Raw genomic sequence first — 14,843 nt, forward strand, 5'->3', positions numbered from 1 at the left:
CAATGTAGCTTTTTTCAGGAAATGCACATTGATCAAAAGCCAAAGCACTGTGAAAGATTTTTAAAATAAATAAATAAAATCAGATGCAGGAGATAAGTACTTACCAGTGTTACTGACCTCTTTCCATCCTACTGTCATCGAATAAGACTAAGCAAATGCAACCCAGCCTGTGAGCCAGAACGAACAGCTTCTAATTTTCACTTCAACCTCGAAATCAAGTGTACTGAATAGAGAAAGGTGATGGATCTGCTGTTTTATATTATGATGAAATGAAAGCTCTTAGCACAGATCTGAGTAGAACTGCTTTTTTTTATACTACATTTGACTGCTAATTTGAGGAAAGTGAAAGGCTTTGTTTTACTGTCTTTTATCTGTTCTCTTTGCTACCCCCACAATTTAATTTGCATTTAAAATTATTCTTATGTCTCCACTGCACTCCAAGGTGTGGAGCATTTTCTAATCACGATGAATGTTCAGTGTGGTTTTTGTGCAATGCCACTTTTATTCTGAGCCAGAAACATGGTGAGTAATTATAATTGCCAGCTATTTTCTAGAATGAAATACAGAGTGGTTGTCTGATGCAGTTTCTGATTTTTTTCTCCATTTAGCAGTACACTGCAACAAACTACTCAGTCAAAGCATCAGTAAAAACATAAATCAAATAGCAGTGTCAAAGCATGATAGCTTAAACATGCATACCCATAGACTGTGAAAGCAGAATATGTTTCTACTGAAATCTTTTCAATTATAGTTTGCCTTTTCTGAGGTTGAAAATGGGCTTGGATGGTTAATAAACTGAAATACAGCACAGTTATCTCTTGGTGGCTTCCAGTTCATGTAGTTTAACATTACTGGAGCTGCACATTGTTTGGAATCCCGATGAAGCCAGGCACTCGGGGCTAATGTGGGCCATGCTGTTAAGTTGCACAGGGCATCACTCACAAGAGGGCCAGGACCCTGCTTCTTCCAGCAGGTCTCAGGCTAGTTCCTCAAAGTCTGATTTTGGAAGTGGATTGAAAATTGAAGAAGGCAGTGATAAAGTGATCCATTAATAAATTTGGACTCTGAAGTTCTGACCAAGGGAAGTATTGGGAAGCAATAAGGTTAGTCTTCCTATATTTGCAAATGTTCTGTTCAGCAGATCAGCTATAAATGCTCTCTGAAATCCATTGCCACCAAACATTGCTGGTGCTCAAAACTGGGGATTATGAAAGGTTAGATTTTCATTTCAGTATCAGAAAACTATAACAAGTAGCACAGGATTTTTTGGCTTTTGAGGAGAAACCCAAGGAGATAAATAAACCCTCAGAGGTGGGTTTTTTTTTGGTGCAGGTTAGAAAGTAAGAATCCATGTGAACAGATTACTCCATGAGTTTCCAGACTTAAGATTTCTTACACGCTTCTTTTAATCACCCATTCAGTATCAAAGATAAGTGTGAGCTATATGAACTCCATGTAGAATCTGTCGTGGCTGTTCCTAAACTGGCACCCCACTAAATACAGTTGGATTGAGTAGGTGTCTCACAGTGCCACCTTAGTGGTGGATCTGGCTTATGCAAACTGTGTTCCTGTTTTCAGAGGTGTGACAAACATTTTCATTCCTAAACACAATTTAAAGCAAAACCAAACAGCAAGAACACCGCAAGCCTTCTTCTTTGCGTTTTGGAGAGTTGTGAGCACCTTCCTCTTTACATTGAAGAGCTTGTATCTGCCATGATGACTAATGAACAATAGGTTCCTCCAAGCTGTCCTCTGATAATTATTGGATCATTAACTTATGGACCAGGGGCCAGTTGCCTGTTTAGCCCAGCAGACTTTCTTCAAGAGGAAACCAGAAAAAAAAAAGAAGAAGGCTAGAGACACAGAAGGAAAAATGTAAGACAGGAGAACACTATCCTTCACTCTCTACAAGGATCATATCCTGCTTCCTTGCAAGAAATATGGAATACTTTTTTTCTAAAGGTGCTGGATCTCCAAGTCACAAAGAGACTGAAACAAATACAACCTTGCATGCTGTAGAACATTTTATAGCACCTGTCCTGTAGTTTTTGGTGTGTCCTTTTTGTGATCCTCTTTGCCATTGCCCTTTCAGTCTGCATTGTCATCTTCCAGCCTGACTGACAAGTGTAGTCATTGAAGTCACCAGCAGCCTCTCAACTAGCCATTGCAAGATCATCCATCTTGATACCTTCATCCATCTCAGGGATTTACAGTTCACTTCAAATTATAGTACAGCAGTTCTGACAGCTGCTAAGAGCTCTCTCTGACTAGGGGCTACTTAGCAACACAAAAGATAACATGTATATTTATATGCTTCTGTGGCATTCATCACCATGAGGGAAATCCTTGCCTGCCAGGTTACAAAGTCTTTAGGATGGTCATGTGGGCTCAGATTTGTCCTGCAGTCCAGAGAGGGCTCTATGCTCAGAAAGGGCAGTCCATTACCTCCAATTCAGTTAAAAAGCCTAGATATCTAGAAAAACATTCAGGTTACACAGATCTGGTTTGAGTTAAGCATGATCCCCAGACAGGGCTTCACATATCCTCAAGGCTCACTCTGAAAGTGTTGCACAGCCCTTGAGCTCATGTACTATGCACTGTGTACTCTGACTTGGTTCTAAAAAAGCAGCAGTGCACCTCAGAGGACAGGACAGGGAAGGACAGCAGTAGCCAAACCAGAACCTGTACTCCCCAGCTCTCTGAACACTTCTCTGTGCTCTGTCAAGCCCTGAAGCCAAACTTGTAAAATCCTTGCTATTGACCGGGCATCTTATCAGCACAGATCAGGGTAATGTGTGCAATGGTTTTGTAACATACACAGACGCCCATGGAGGACTAGACTGAGATTGAACTCTTTGTGAGCTAGACCATGAAACCAACCAACCTCTGCTAAAGAAATACTTGGAAAAGAACTGTCACGCCTTGGAAGAATCTGAAGCTGGCATTCCTCATCACGAGTTTGAGTAACCTACTGCATCACATTTGACTTTTTCCCAAATTAAAAAAAGAAAACCAAACCAGAAAAGATTCCTCAAGAGGAAAGTAATTGGACAGTTGGCATTTAAAAGGAGTGAGTAGCCTTCTGGTTTTCTAACAGTCAGCTACATGTAGGCATAGGGCTGGGTTTTTTTTCCTACCCTGAACTCTCTATTGAGAACATAACTGTTACTGTGATGACTCAGAGCCTTGGGAAAAAAAAAAATAAGTCTGCTGCTGACAAACACTAATATTAACCTGAAAGAAAGTGGGAGAGAGAATGTAATGTATGACTGAAAAAGTGTAGGCAAGGTGATTATTAGAGTTGTTTCCTGAGGGATACATTCAGAATAAAGGAAGAATATAAAAGTTTAAGCCCCTAAGCTATGAAGAATGGGGTTTTTTGAAAGTATAATTATCAGTCTTGTGCTTAGATATATTAAAAAGAGAGGATTGCTAGCAAAATTAAGACACAAATATGTTCCCTATTTCTTATTTGTAATACAAGACAAATATTATGATGTACACAACATACAATAAAGCACAAAAATATTAAAATTAGGGTTACTGATGCTTTACAGTGATAGAGACTAACGTTGATGCTTTCAGAAGTTTCTACAAATTTTGTACAACTCCATCTTGGGGTCCTCAGGCTGAAACCACCTAGGAATTTTAAGCGAGTGGTCCAGAAGAAGAGGCACTCCCAGTGTAGAGGTATTTATTTTTAATGCGTCTGCCTTAAAAATTATCAATATCCAGAAACACTGAAGAGAGCATGAAGGTAGCCCTGGCTCTTGAAATCAGCGGAAGGTTTGGGTTTTCATAACATTCTCATTATTTAGCTCCGAAGCAAGAACTGCATGGATTCCAAAGCAGAAGAGGTGAGCTTGAAGAGTGGCAGCTCCAGCATCTTCTGTCATTAACAAGAAGTTTGAGAAGTTGCTAGTTGAGAAAATCTTAAAAGAGCTGTCATGGAGAACAAAGGTTAGCTATCCTGCATAGGAAAAGTCTATTCTAAGATGATATATGGCAATTTGATACGCCTTCATTTGAGGGAGGAGAGGTTGAAGTCATAAGTATATGATAAACATATTAAAGAGAGATTTTGAGAGAGCACGTATGTTAAAGCTTAATCCTTCAGTCCTTATACAGGAATAAATTCTTCTGCGTTAAACAGACCTTTGTCATCCTCCCCAATTACATGATTTTTTTTTCTATAACAAACTATGCAGGCATAGGAAAAGAACTTTCCCTAATTCATTCCCACAGGTGACTTTGTGGAAGTAGAGAAATGCAGAGCTGTCTGTGGCAGGGGAAAGTGGATGAAACTAGGAAAATAGATCTTTCAGGTAAGTCTTCCTCCATTGCCTCATCAGCACAAAGCACTTGTGGAGTCGGAGGTCTCTCTTTTGGCTGCCTGCTCACTTTTCAGGGAGTTCTGCAAAGGGACTGAAAAGGTTCTAAGGAGGAGGCTGGAACAAAGACAGACAAATCATCCATCCTTCCTGGGACTAAGCAGTCACCAGAGCTTGACCTACCCCCCTATGCAAAGAACAGCGCAACTGGCCAAAGATGTAGTAGGGACTGCCTTTGACTTGCACTAACAGAGGTGCCAATGGTCTTAGTCTTAACCTTCACTGAAAGAGAAGGAAACCCAGCACAAGGAAACCGGAGACAAATCTGTGTGCTTACAGTCTCCTGATGGTTATGGTTGGACTTGATGATCCTGAGGGTCTCTTCCAACCAAAATGATTCTATGATGGCATTTGAGAAATTGCACTGCTACTGCTTCATTCCTAAACCTGGTTTCAGTTGGCTGTAAATGGGGTAAACAATTCTGAAGTAGCATGATTACATTTGGTAAAAATCTAGAAATTGCAATCGGGTTAGAATAAAAACAAATTACTTCTGGCTGACTGACTTTGTGTAAGGGAAAGACATAACTATGGAGTATTAATGAGGTTACAAGGTGTAGTCCTCAAATAACATGATGAGATTTAATATTCATAGGGCACCTTGCATACATAGATAAATAATGCATATGAATGCCAGTCTCTGAATAATTTACATAAAACTCAATCTCCTTTCCTGTTTCTACACTGTGCCACCCTCCAAAAACTCCATCAAAACTTTTAATATGGTTTTCAAAAGTGTTTGGGCTATGTTTTTTATTATTAATTTCCCTAAAAAGACAGATCAGCAGTGAGATCTTCAGAAAAAGCATCCACCTGTCTTATATTTCCTACCCTGTGCTGCTCTGGAGCTACTGAGCCACATCATTTGCAGGGTGAATACTTATAGGACTTGTGAACATAATTCACAAAAATAATCCTGATACCTCAGGTATTCCTGGACACACGTTACTGTACCTCACTACGGAGTTATGCCCAAGTTTGTATCTGCCTTTTATCTTAGTTTGGACACAGGCTTTTTATGTGCACAAATCAGATATTTTTGTGCATTTCAAATATGTAAGAATATGGAACTACATATTGCTGTGCTTTCCATACTTTAATGAAGGATTTGATCCTGCATAATGCAGGGCTAGGCAATGTCAAAAATGACGAGCAAGATAACAAGCCAGAAGAACCTAATTCTCTCTTAATGATAGTGAGACTGTAGAGCTGTCAAATTACTTCTGCCTGGTAGCAAAAGTATGGCCTAAAAGAGGATTATGTATTGCAGCTACGTGTTCCATTAGAATGACGGGGGCTACACTAGTTCTCCTGTCTCCTCAGGCATGCCTGCTTGCTGCCCACGTCCTCCTCCTTTTTCACTATACACTGGAAACTTGGGAGAGTACTTCAAACTCTTCATGTTGTTCGTGATTTCAAAGAATTTCTGCTTGCCTTTGAGCAAAACCTCTTTGCACCTTTGGTAGGAATTTGTAGGACTATGACCAAATTTGCCTTCCACCATGGAACAGCTAATGCAGATCCTCTCCTCCAGTTTCTTCAGCTTGACAGAAGATCAGGTCTTTGAGCACAACATCGGACTGCAGATGGTTTCTAAAAAACAGCATCAGCCAAAGACCCACCCAATGTTTTATGTGGGTTGCACTTTTTTTCAGTCATCCCTGTTGAGAAGAAAAATAATGCATTTATTCTGTTGCCCAAGTTTCACTAATTAGTAGAGAGACTACAGTCACATTAGTGAGGTGTATCCCCATGAACTGTCAGAACAGCATGTACTGGCAGACTGCAAATAATTGCCCTGACAAATGACATTTCACAGTCAATGGGTGGTCTCCTCAAAATAATGTTCAATGTTTGCTCAGCGCCCCCCAGGCTGACAAGTAATTTTAATAAAACATTGTCTTCAGGAGAATGGAGAAAATAGGCACTTGTGGCACAGCCTAGAAGTCAGATTAAAAAAAGAAATTAATAAATCATTTCATGGGTGCTTGTTCAAAAACTTACTAAAAAAAAAAGTCAATGGAAGGTCCAATTAATTTAGTTTAGACTCAGTAAGTGCAGTTCTTCAGTTTAATTCCTTAGAGGCCAGATCCTTCTCTTCTGGACCACCTTCAGAAACATTGGAAGTTGTAACATTAAGCCTCCAGATTAACTCTCATTTGCGTGCTCCATAGTAGTAATTTCTGAAACATCTATATGTTTTAGTTAGCAAAACCAGCAAGTGTCTCTTGTGCGGCACACATACCATCCTCACTATAAATCCGGGGCTTGCTTGCTGTTGATTTCCAGTATCTGAGCCAAGTGAATGTTAAAGCGAGCAAATAGAAAAGCCAGGTCTGACACCCGGGTCTCACCAGTTCTGCTATAATTAGGGCGTGCACAGCAGTAGTTGCAGGACATGGTTTTCCTTGGGTTACTACTGCAGCAGAATTACAGAAACTGCTCAGGAGGAGGGGTGGCAGTGATCGCTCCCATGCTGCACAACAGAAGGAAAGGTGAAGCTCAGAGCAGCTGTGGAATTACAGCCCTGGAGCTACAGAGATGCATGTTTTGTAGAGGTCAGTGTCTCTGCAGAGAGGTGGAGGTGATGCCTTGTCTGTTAATGTAGCCCCGCTTCATATTTTTGAGAAATATGACTTTAATATTTCCCCCTCCCCTATAAAAGACTCCCAGGGTAATAATAACAATAAAAACCCCTCCCCCCAATGTTTTCTTTTTAAACACATCAAGCATCAGAAAAGCTGTCATTTCAGACCAACTTCTGCCCATCCCTATGGCAACTAATGGAAGCATTTAATACTATATATACAAAATGTAATTTGCTCCCCCGCCATCTCTAGTTATACTCTTCTTTTTATGCTAAAATTGCTCCATGACGCCTACAATGTTTGGAAAATGCTTCTGAAGTGACATGCATCAGAGGTTTAACGTCACTGAAAAAAGCTCAAGTGACCAATTAAAAAATACTGATTTTGAAAAAGCAGTTGAGGAAATTATCAAAGGCCAAAAATATCTTGAGTGAATGGTCATAATTGTAGTCTTGGAATGCCCAGTATTAAAACTAACAATATCTTTGGTAAAGTAGGAGGGAAAAGAGAAATCAGACACTGATGATCAAACCAGCAGAAGTGACACTATTTAATATTTTTGCAGGCTGCAGTCAGCAGTCCCCGTCATAGAAGGAACTTTCAAAGCTATGAAGCAGTCTCTGGAAATCCTTCCTCTGCCTAACCCCTTATAGTTTAGAAGTTACTTAAAGTCAGCTTGAACTCAGGGCTTAAATTATTAAAATAAAAATAATGAAAATATAAAAGTAATACGGATTTTTTAAATCTCTATTTCAGAAAGGAGAGATGTAGAGTATCCATCACTTACAGCTCTGTGTTCTGAAGCTTCTGTAACAGTGAACACCATTATTATTTGGCTGTCCAGATCACCTGCCTTGCTCTTCTCTATTCCTTACATCTTTTATCTATAGCTGTTTCAAACAGAGCTGAGTACCACATAGTGATAAGCATTATTAAGTACAAGCATACTAGGAAACAACTACTTCTTTCTGTTATCCCCTTTGAAGTGGTCAAACATGCAGAAAAAGCATCTGAGTTTCAAGTAGGCCAGATTCAAAGAAATATATTTTTGTAGTATGTAAACTAATGAATCTACATATGTTTATGTGTGTATATATATATATAAATATATATATTTATATACAAAATCAAAGAAGACAAGCAAGAAGAGAGCTATTGTGTGATAATACAACACCTCTGTCATTGTTAAAACAGGTTCTCACACCTGAGGAGGGGAAACTTTACAGACAACTTCAGAATATCTCCCAGGTATCTCAAGTACAATTTCAAGTATAAAAGGGGTCCACTTAATTAAGCTCAAGAGACAATAACTCTGCTCTTGCCTGAATTCTTATATTCTTTGTTAGATTATGGTGGTCCGCAAACAAAAGGTCCTATAACCATCACCAGTCAGCAAGGACAGTTATCACCTACAAACTAGGCTGAGTAGGTTTATAGTAGTCTTGGAGAAAACATGAAAAGTTATGCAGAATTTTTTGCCTCTAGGAGATGCCCAGCACGGGCAAGAAAGGGAGAAGTACCAACTAACTTAGGAAAATGTCTCCTAGCACACACAGGCATAGACCACTGGCAAATATCTATAGCTTCCTACCATGGTTCAACGAAATTGAGGTCTAACTGGGTACCTTTCCAGCAAAGGAACCGCACAGAAAACTAAAGTTAAGGGAACTGACCATGCTGCTGCAAGGTTCATTGCCAAAAGAAAGACAGACTGTCTGAAAGTACAGGGTGTTTCAAAAAGATGGACTTGGTTTCAAAGATTAGTGATTTCAGATTGGATCCATCTTTTTGAAACAACTGGTACAAGTGGTGGGGAGGTGGAAATAGGAATGCACCAAAAAGGAGTAGGACAGAGTCTAGAGGAAGGAGAAGAAAATTGCTGTATGGAGTGAATATTGCAACATGCTATAAAGCAGCATGCTGGCTGTAACCCTGTGATACAGGGCATTTCACGTATTTCTTACTTGTATTTTTGGCTTGTGTAGGTACAATCAATCAGCTCAATCCAAGCTGTGTAATGCACACAGATAAAACTGCTCTCTATTTAAATCAGGTCCTAAACTGAAATTTACTGACTGCGGCAAGGATTTGGTATTCGAGATATTTTAGTGTTAAGATAAAAAGGGCTTCTGCCAGCAAGCCATGTAAGAAACACACTTTGTCACAGAGTTCCACGAACAGCTTCCTATAAAATCATCCAACAACAAATTCTCATCAGGGCTGGACCAGGGGGACAACTGTAGCCCAAACTGGGCCACCACCCCTCCTCCCACTCCAGGTTCTCACACCTGAGGAGGTACTTCAGCTGGGAAGCTATTCTCCCAGGGCTCTGTATGTAGTCCACAGCCAACAAAAAGCTATTACCCCAGAGTAATCCTGCCTCTCTTTCCTCCCTGCTTATATGAAGAGCCTGCAGAAATGAGCTTTCTGTGAGAATTCATTTTTTCCTTCTTCAAGCCCAAAGGGCCTCTTAGTTTGTTCCTGTGATGGCTCAACACCCACAACTCACATGGAGGCTTCAGCGGATCTCCTAACAAATGAGAATGAGTCGTCTGGCTGTAGAAATAAGATAGAATGCGCTGTACTTGGTTTAGCTTGAAAATGGGATATGGTATATGACTAAATTAAAGTGTCCCTAACCCAAGGGACTAGTTGGACAGTATCTATAGCAGCTCCCTATTGTGTACAACAGGCTTCTTTAGCCAAATGCTGTCACTACTGAAATCAGTCTATGTTTTACACCCATCTTCTGCAATCCCACTGTTTGACCCCACGTAATAGTGCACATCAGGAGATGTTAACATTTTTTAGTTAGGTGAACTCTCACTGCTAGGCTTTAATTTTCTTCTCAATGCCTGGAGCCTAGGAGAAAATGCAATTTGCTGGAAACAATTGTAAAAACCTGAGGAGGTGAGGACTGGAACACACAAATAGTATGCGTTTAATAGGAGAGAGAGGTAGCGTGCTCTCCAGGAAAAGGATTTCTAGAGAACGATTTCTAGAAGATAGTACTAATGTAGAGTTTCAGTTTAAATGACAAACAGCATATTGGGATAGATCAATAAAAGGACAGCAAACAACAACAAAAGAAGCACAGATTCACAGAAATACAAGACAGAAGGCAACATTGAGAAATTATCTAATCCCTGTGCACCAAGGTAAAATTAACCTCATCAAGCTCATTCTTCACTGAGGTTTCTCTAACCTACACTTTAAAACCTGCCTTGAAAGACAGCACAACCTCCCCGGTAGGCCTTTCTTGTGTTACGATGTGCTTAGGGTTATAATTTATTTTCTTAAAATCTCCCAATTTCTCAACTGCAAATTAAACTTTTTTTTTTTTTCCCCCCTTTTTCTCAGGTGCATTTCGTGAATAATTGAGCAAGATGGTGTAACTAGAATGTCTTAAATAGAAATAATGTATTCAGTTACTTTGCTGACAGGAGAATTATAGTCCTCTTTAGGTGGCTAGGAAGCCACCATGATATTCTGAAATATGAGAACCTTTGAAGAACACAGTTGACCATTTTCTTCTTAATGAAGAATCCATCTGAGATGCTCCAAACAAAATACTTGTCTAGCCCATCAAGCACTCTGCTCTTTGAGCCCTGATTGTCTTCTGCAGGGGTTTTTTACTAAGTTTTGCCACCTCAGAAAAGGATGCTGTTTAGTTAATTTATTTAATAATCCATTTGACTTTCCAATTGTCTGGAGAATTATGACAGAGCCAGATATTGTCATTATTGATAAAAAAGTGCCTTTTTGTCATTACTGTTCCAGTAAGATGTCCTTTCATTTTCACATCCACAGCTTCTTTACTCTAACAACTCATATGAATTTCTGTAACAAAGAAGTTCTTGTCATCTAGTCCCAGACTTCTCACCATCTTCTCTCTGAGGACTTCTATCACCACCACTTTGATTTGTTCCTTCAAGTCACGTCTGCCAGCTGAAGATGGACCAGAGCAACAGTGAGTCCAAGATTGAGCATCCCAGCTGCATTTTGTTCCTCAGTTTATTGCAGCTCTGGATTTTGGTGAGACATTTAGCTAAGCACTGTGTATGTCTGTTGTAAACAATCTTCAGGGAATAAATAATTTACAATTTGTGCTATTTCAGTACTGCTCTTCTTCATAATTTGCCTTTCTGAGTACCTTATGCCCATGGTTGTACCTCAGAAGTCCCACTGTGGCAGACAATGAAGAAATAATCCCTGACTGAAAGTGTTTATAATATCAATAACATCTAAATATATTCTAATTCAAATTAGTAGCAAAAGCTGCTGGGAGAAGGGCCTACTTGCTCAATGAAAGAAAACAGGGGACCAACAAAAAGACCATGAGGAAAGGACAGATCATCACCATTACTGGGACACCAGGGCAGACCTGCTGTGTCTTGCTGTTGTTTTAGCTCATGGGTAGAATACACATGTGCTCCCTACATTTCGGTAAGGTATAGCTATGGCATAGCTCTTCCTTAGGTGACCATGTGCCATTTCTCCCCCTTCCCAAGCCTTCTTCGTTACTGCTGTTGCTTCTGGGATTAATTTTTATTTACATTTGATCTTTTCTGCAAATTTTCTGTTCCTATTGCTCCTCCATGCATAAAGACCCAACCACATGAGATTCAGGACACAGTAACTTGTGATGATAAGAAGGGGCAAAAAAGTACCTTAAGCTAAAGGCAAACAGTATGAACAGCAGAGTGAGCTATTTCCTCCAGCACGTAGCTGTTCTGTCTCCAGCACACAGGCTGGCACCCTAATTACAGGCAGAACAATGTCTTTCAAGTCCTGATCTCTGCCACACATCAACCTTTGGTTTAGAGCAATGGTTGTCAGCTATATCTTGGGTACCAGGTAGGGTATGTAAAAAGATGCTACGAAGGGAGCAATGGCACAGTGAGAAGCATCACTGGGAGGCAGCCATCATCAGCTTCTGGCTCCCAAACCAGATGCCACTAACGTGCTACACAACACTTAAGTTTTGTGGGTTTCCACTAGCACGTGTGCAATATAACTCGGAGAAGAAAAATAGAAGGCAGACTGTTCTGTCTGACCTATCTCTTAGAAGTCACTAAATAAGGCTAGGAAATACAGACTCAAGTAAATAATTGGAGAGGTGCAGCCCCTAGTAACTGGATAAGCTGGAGAAACAGATGAAACAGACAAATCAAGGAGAACTGTTCCCATCTGAAATACTTGTAGCATAAATCTTCTATAGGGAGTGCATACATATGCAGAGACACACATACATTTTAAAAAGTATGTAAAACAAAATTTAGGTAATGCAGTGAAACTGTTTATCCTTTCTGCACAGTTTGTTAATCTCCAGTGGATGTAGACCCACTATGAAATGAGGAAATAGCTGCCCTGGCACACATGGGCTTGCTAAAGCTGCAGAAGTGTGCTTTTTTACTCAGCTAGCTTAGGAAAAAAGCGCTCTTTTTCTCTAGTCATTCTCTGGCAAAGTGCAGTATATCTAATTTTGTTAAATTCCAAAACACACTGTGCACCAAAGTTCTTGTAGGTGTAAAGCAGAATGTCAAGGATGAGTCAAAGATTAATACCTAAATTATAGAGTGTGAAATAGGAATTAAAGTCTTAAATATCACGTTAAGAAGTAGGAAGTATTTACCTAGTCTAAAGCACTACTTGCATTGTAATAGGCAGGATGCTATTCCCTTTAGTTAAAGGGGATTCTTTAATAGTCCCAGGCTTGAGCAGGAGAACTGCATGGGATGGAGTGGCAATTCAATGACGGACTCTTCCAAACTTCAGCAGAACTTGTATTCAGTACAAAACTCACTTAAGTATAAGGCTATGCTTCAGTCATACGTACTTCCACTGTTCTGCAGAACAAGGATGAATTTAAGGCTTAGGTGCTTAGAATAACAGATGCTAGACTAGTTTATCTCCTTCAAACATACTGCGCCTTCCATTATTGCACTGTAAGGTTGTCAGGCAAGAAGTTTTCTCCTTTCACCAATCTGCCCCTTCATTGTCCTGTTTCTCATCCATACTTACAAAGCTTTCTTTTGCTTTTTTAGAAAGAAAACAAAAATAAAAACCAAAAAACCCCAAACTTGGCTACCTTGACAGTAGCAGTCTTAGCAAACCAATAATCCTCCAAGATGCTGTCAGTGCTTCCTGCTTTCTCATTTTCACCTTTTGCCTCTTATAGTTAATTGTCAACTCTTCAGCACAGGACCACTTTTTTCCTATGTGAATACAGTCCTATAAACATATCTGGAGCTCTTAGGTGCTCTTAAAAAAACCAACCAACCAACCAAACAAAAACCCCACACACAAACAAACAAAAAAACAACAAAAAAATAAACAGAGCATAAAAGATTTAATCAGATTGTTAATTTCTCACTGTCATTAAGCACAACACCTGGTAAAGGTCCAAGGATTATTTTATTTCTTTTTTAAACACAGGTGAAAAGATAGTAATGATACCTCATTTGATTCGTAAGCTAACACATGGAATTGATTCCAGAAATTCTCAGAAATTAGTTTCAACTGCTTCTCAGAGCTTTACCAACTAACTTCTGGTTTAGCAATCAGTGCCCAACAAGGCCAGTGCTGCTCAAACCACGTGCTTCAGCAACTAATACTTTGCACTTCTCATTAGCTGCTGACAAATAGGATACAAAAATAAAACTTTAGGAAGGAGACTTAAATAGACTTGTGAACTGGTTATGGAGAATCCTGCCAAAGAGTGATTTTATTTTTATTAAAAAGGAAAGGAAGTTCATAAGTGAAACAGGTCCAAAGACTAGACTTTTGAAAAACTTGCATTTTTATCAGTTAAAAATACTGAATAGCTACACACATGCTTATTTTTAGTAGAATCTATTAAATATCACTTCTTGACATCAGCCAGCTCAGATTCACTGTACTCCGAAGTATCCATTTCATATTTTAGCACCTTCAACAAATCTTAAGATGACTTTTGCTCTATACTTTACCATTTATTTCTCTACTTAGCAGAACGTAATTACTAAGGAAGGTAACCAAAAACAATAGAGATGAGAAATACACAATAAAGTTATTCTCCTTGTGTTTCCCAGAAATCCTTGATAAAGTCAGGACTATGTTTATAGCAGAAGGCCCAAGCTTTTCTTTAAGCAGATTTTCCTCTATAGACCATCTTGTTTTCCTTCTAGCTATTTCTTATATTATGGAGACTCAGGCACTTACTTTGCTGTCTCTTAATGCAGCTTGCTTTGCCTAATATGTGGATGGATCAGAGAAACAGCCCTCTATCTCTAGATACAATTGTACTGCCTAAATCTGTACCATAGAAACTGGAAAAGTGACTAAACAAGCTGAATTGGCACTCAGTACATGGAAATAAAATAAAGCTAGTTGAATACCTATAAGATCACAGGCTGCTACATTTTGAAGGTACTAAAATACAGAATACTTATGAGAGCCCTGATACAGGAAGGTATTGCAATTCTGTAAACATCAAGATATAAAAGCTTTCATCATCAGTCCAAGTATGTTTTATTAATTGACCTATCATACCTATCACTGCGCTTGGTGATGTGTATGAAAGTCAGTCCTATAAAGCCTGGTAGAACAAACATTGCAGAATCACTGTGGTTGAGTAATCTACTGGCAGCAGCAGCAGAGATGGTCAATAATTTAAGTTTTGGAATTCTGCTTTCATCCTGTGCCGTAGTCACCCCTGGGCATTTCACAAACAAGACAATTCACAGTGTAACATTCCTTGGAATTAATGAGGTAGCACCTATATAATTACAATACTGATGAAGCAATCCACAGAGAGAACTAAAGAAACTCAAGGTACTCAAGGTTTATTCAGGTGCTGCACTAAATGGTGGTAAGATGACCT

The 14,843-nt window shown here is 39.4% G+C and overlaps 1 protein-coding gene and 1 long non-coding RNA gene across 7 annotated transcripts in view; one reads left to right on the plus strand and one right to left on the minus strand.

Annotated features, from left to right (window-relative positions):
• Positions 1 to 14,843, minus strand: part of PHACTR1 (phosphatase and actin regulator 1) — a 333,399-nt gene that overhangs the window by 311,046 nt on the left and 7,510 nt on the right. The window contains exon 1 of one of the 4 annotated variants that reach the window (XM_065052404.1): positions 118 to 406. The exons of 1 other annotated variant lie outside the window; for it this stretch is intronic. The gene's annotated coding sequence lies outside the window, so the exon portion shown is untranslated. Of the gene's footprint in view, positions 1 to 104; positions 407 to 14,843 lie in introns of those variants that run through there. 2 more of the 4 variants (XM_065052402.1, XM_065052407.1) reach the window with 2 other exon arrangements.
• The window catches only part of LOC110366316 (uncharacterized), a 97,514-nt gene that overhangs the window by 15,519 nt on the left and 67,152 nt on the right, over positions 1 to 14,843 (plus strand). For all 3 annotated transcript variants that reach the window (XR_010470261.1, XR_010470262.1, XR_010470260.1), the window contains exons 2-3: positions 4,246 to 4,325; positions 10,790 to 11,014. This is a non-coding gene — a long non-coding RNA (uncharacterized LOC110366316). The remainder of the gene's footprint in view (positions 1 to 4,245; positions 4,326 to 10,789; positions 11,015 to 14,843) is intronic.

This window comes from Columba livia, chromosome 2 (assembly GCF_036013475.1).
Source record: "Columba livia isolate bColLiv1 breed racing homer chromosome 2, bColLiv1.pat.W.v2, whole genome shotgun sequence".
Classification (NCBI taxonomy): Eukaryota; Metazoa; Chordata; class Aves; order Columbiformes; family Columbidae; genus Columba; species Columba livia.